The sequence below is a fragment of the Hemibagrus wyckioides genome, linkage group LG02 (genome assembly GCF_019097595.1).
Source record: "Hemibagrus wyckioides isolate EC202008001 linkage group LG02, SWU_Hwy_1.0, whole genome shotgun sequence".
In the NCBI taxonomy this organism is placed as follows: domain Eukaryota; kingdom Metazoa; phylum Chordata; class Actinopteri; order Siluriformes; family Bagridae; genus Hemibagrus; species Hemibagrus wyckioides.
Window position 1 is genome coordinate 1741428 of NC_080711.1, and position 5000 is coordinate 1746427.

The 5000-nt window shown below is 38.4% G+C and overlaps 1 protein-coding gene across 1 annotated transcript in view; it reads right to left on the minus strand.

Annotated features, from left to right (window-relative positions):
* Positions 1 to 5000, minus strand: part of LOC131369864 (uncharacterized) — a 5943-nt gene that overhangs the window by 94 nt on the left and 849 nt on the right. The window lies entirely within an intron of this gene.

Consider the following 5000-nt stretch of genomic DNA (forward strand, 5'->3'; position numbering starts at 1 on the left):
TTTGCTTTAAATTTGAATTTTTATTTGCACATTTACATCATACTTTGTCATTTTTTCTTCTTCTTAGCATTTATTTATTTCCTTTTTTTAACTATTTACTTTTTTAAATATAAAATAATTAATTAAAAAAAATTAAACCTTCAAAAATTATTTTGTTTTTTATTTAAATCTCAATTTAATTTTCATTTTAATCTCATTTCATTAATTTAAATTTTTATTTAAATTAAATTTTATTTAATTTTCATTTTCATTTAAATATTATTTTAATTTTAGTTTTCATTTTAATCTCACGATGAGTGACGAGTGGGAGATAATTACCTCAAAGATTTACGCTCAGGTCCTTTCAGGGCCTCCGTACAAACATATTCACACACTCACACACACACACACACACACACACCAATAGAATCAGCTCTCTTGTTTGCTGCAGTGTTCTAAATCAGTGGACAGGAAGTGGTGTCTCAGGGGGTTAAAGGAAGGCTTTTAGAGGAAAACTCACATTTTCTTTCAGGTTTGTTGCAGATGTAGTGGAGCCGAGGCGAGCGCGCTCATGTGTGTGAACTCTAAGAAGGTTGTGGGATTAGATCCCGACTCGGCTCGGCGCTCGGCTCGGTGCTCGGACCGGCTTCTGCTTGACTTGTAAATGGTTTTGGATGAAAGCGTCTGTCGGATGAGTAAAATCTATAGACTGGGGCTGCGTCCAGGACGCATTACACCATCAGGAAGCGTCTCCGGTGTTAATACACGCGACTGGGCTTCTCCACGTCCAATAAATCTCACGCTGCAGTCGGTGAAACTGCACACTTCTTTGGCCGAGGCTCAAGCTGCTGTATAAAAATGTGCTTTGTGGTCATGAATAAAATTACAGTCAGGTCAGATCCAAGAAATGAAAAAAGAAATAATAATAAACGATAACTACGATAATACCATTCCAATCGCATCCGTTTAAACACACAGAGAGTTATTACAGCAGGGAGTAGAAGGTGATAAACTCACAGCATAGAAATATCAACAGTTCTGGAGTACCGTTTTAAATAAGACAATAAAAATGAAACAAAATGGAATAATAGAACTTTAGTAGGAAAAAATTAAAAATAAAAGCCAAATCAAAGATAATAATTATGCTTTATCCTAAATCATTTTAATTTTTAAATTTGTTTTTTTTTTACTTTTTTCTTTATTTAATTTAATTTAATTCTATTCATTTATTAATTTTTTAAAAGGTATTTAGTATATATTCACCTTCGATATTTTTGTTTTATAATTACTATTTTTATCTTTTATATACTTAAATACTACTTTTACATTTTTTTCTATTTTTTCCTTGTAGAATTCACTGGAGATTTGCCTGTGCATCTGATTATAAATATATCTATTTTTTTAATTAAATTAATTAATTAATAATTATTATAATAAATAAAACAAGAAGTACTAGTTATAAGGAATAATCATAATAATATTTCAATAATTAATTTTAAAAAATACATCTTATAATATTTATTAAAAATAACACTTTTCCTGGTTTTATTATTAAATCTTTTTTTTACATCTTGCCTGGAGTGTTCGTTTCTCCGTGTTTATTTTCCACTCTGTAGAATTTACTGAAAAATCACCAATAAATCCAATTATAAATCTAATTTTAAAATAAATAAATAAGTCATACAATAATGAGTATTTAAAACAATAATCCTAATAATATTTAGATGATTAATAAAAGAAATTGTATGCACTGTAATAATTATTAAAAGAATGCTGCTTTCTTAGTTGTATTATTATTATTATAATTATTATTAATAAATTTTTTGAGGGGTAAAAAAAAGAAAAAAGGATTTTATGACTTTCTCGTCAGCAGCTTGCTGAACACCGAGGGGTCGTGAGTTTTTCTGCTCTTTGAAGCATAAAAGTAAAAGGGCACTTTGCCACTTTTCTTCACTTTCCCGGTGGATTACCCTGGGGACGTTTAGCGAGGCTGCGGCTGATGATTTGGAACGCAGCCTGTCAGCCACTCGGGGATGTATGACGAGCATTAACTCTGCACTCACGCCTTTTATAGCGCCTCAGGTCTCTTCGTTCGCTACACGTTGATTGCTAGTCAGCGTTGCTATGGTGACTTCGAGCTAGCTAGCGCTAGTGACCTCTTTCTTTCACGTCTCTCGCTCAGACGTGCGGCCGAGGTGTATTTTAAACCGTGTGTGTTAATGATGTGAAAGAAAAGACAGTACAATGGAGACAGGCTGAATTTCCTGCTGAAAAAAGATCACTGGGATTAAAAACGCCGTTCTCGGTGGAAGCAATTTGTCGAATTTGCAATAAATCAATCGTTTATTTATTTTTTTTATCTATTTCCTAGTAGAACAGCAGAATAAACACGTTAAAGTCTGGAAGTAATCTGCCGCTACGTCCCTGTGGTCACATTCGCATAACAGTGACCACTCCTTGACCGCTTGGCCATGGCCACTTCTCCACTACAGCTTTTACTGAAGAAACACTTACAGGTGCTTGAGAACATCATTTTAAAAAATAATAATTAGCAATAAACTAACAACTGCACGTGCTAGCAATTAGCCGCTATTTATTTTAACAAATGAGACAAAACGTTTTCCTCAGATCTGGTGATAAAACTGAAAACAAAACAAACAAAAAAAAACATAAAAAGTACTTTTATTCTGTAATTACTGCTAGCATCGAGTGCTAATCCAGCTACTACTGAGAACCGTCAGTGCTGCTACATAAAGTTTCTGGAGTTGTGTGTATTTAGTGGAAGGTAAATAAATCGGTCTGATTGTCAACTGTGTTAAATGCAACATTTGCTGGCTGTCGCTGTAAATTGCGGCTCCTTGAGAAATGAACAGCTTCCAGATGCTTCGCTGCGTCGCTTCGCTGCCAGTCTGCGTTAAAAAAACGTACAAAATTTGAATAAAAACCTCGAAAGGATTTGAAAATAAATTCTTAGTAAAGCCGATGCAGTGGAATGAAGATAATAAACACAAACAAGTGTGAAAACAAGATGAACAACCAGGACAGCTTTCACACACTGAGGACTGAACACTACAGTACTGTGAAGAGGATGATGATGATGATGATGATGAAGATGATGATGATGAAGATGATAATGATGAGTGTATGTGTACAGCTGATGTTTTATATAAACAGATTAATTATGTAACATTAATGGAAGGAGCCTCCAGTGTCAGTGCATTGTAATGTCTTCAGGACAGAGGAGTTTATGCTTCTTTGCAGTTTCTCTGACTGAGAGAGAGAGTTTGGCGAGGGAATGACTGTTTAGCAACACCAACACAACTGACCAACAGCACAGACCACCACTAACACCTCAGAACAATACCACAGACCAACACCACAGACCAACACTACAGACCAACACCACAGACCAACACCAACACTACAGACCAACACTACAGACCAACACCAACACTACAGACCAACACCAACACTACAGACCAACACCACAGACCAACACCAACACCACAGACCAACACTACAAACCAACACCAACACCACAGACCAACACTACAGACCAACACCAGCACCACAGACCAACACCAACACTACAGACCAACACCACAGACCAACACCAACACTCCAGACCAACACCAACACCACAGACCAACACTACAGACCAACACCAGCACCACAGACCAACACCAACACTACAGACCAACACCACGGACCAACACCAACACTCCAGACCAACACCAACACCACAGACCAACACTACAGACCAACACCACAGACCAACACCAACACTACAGACCAACACCAACACCACAGACCAACACTCCAGACCAACACCACAGACCAACACTACAGACCAACACCACAGACCAACACCAACACTACAGACCAACACCAACACCACAGACCAACACTCCAGACCAACACCACAGACCAACACTACAGACCAACACCACAGACCAACACCAACACTACAGACCAACACCAACACCACAGACCAACACTCCAGACCAACACCAACACCACAGACCAACACTACAGACCAACACCAGCACCACAGACCAACACCAACACTACAGACCAACACCATGGACCAACACCAACACTCCAGACCAACACCAACACCACAGACCAACACTACAGACCAACACCACAGACCAACACCAACACTACAGACCAACACCAACACCACAGACCAACACCACGGACCAACACCAACACTCCAGACCAACACCAACACCACAAACCAACACTACAGACCAACACCACGGACCAACACCAACACTCCAGACCAACACCACAGACCAACATCACTGATGCCTGTGTTCAGTCTGACGCCGGTGTCCCGCTAGCACCCCTGCTTTAATTAGCACTGACGGCTCTGATGGAGCAGCTTGGTCCGAGCCAGAGCTCTGAGGGAATAAATGAAGACTGTCAGCCCTTTAATTATTGAATAATTGTCAGTAAAAGATGGCGGTGGTTAGTGATATTAAAATGGATGGTGTAATCCAGGCAGGATTGGTGTAATTGACGTGTGTGCAGAGGGTTTTCCCGGTTGTGTGTGTGTGTGTGTGTGATGGTGGAGTCAGTGGTGTGTGAGTAAAGAGGTTAGAGGATCAGCTTTTTACAGAGTCTCATGGTTAAGTGAGTTAATCGCTCCACTGGGCATGCGGTGGATTCCACACCAGGGGGATTAGTCACTGGAGAAAGGACAGGATGAGGATGATGAGGATGAGGATGAGGATGATGAGGATGATGATAAGGACAGGGATGATGATGTGAGTTCTTCTTGAATAAAAACAAAAGATAGAAGAAAAGAAAGAAAGAAAGACAGGCGAGAAAGAAAGAAAGAAAGAAAGAAAGAAAGAGAAAAATCGAGAAAGAAAGAAAGAAAGAAAGAAAGAGAAAACTCAAGAAAGAAAGAAAGAAAGAAAGAAAGAAAGAAAGAAAGAAAGAAAGAGAAAAATCGAGAAAAGAAAGAAAGAAAGAAAGAAAGAAAGAAAGAAAGGAAAGGCGAGAAAGAAAGA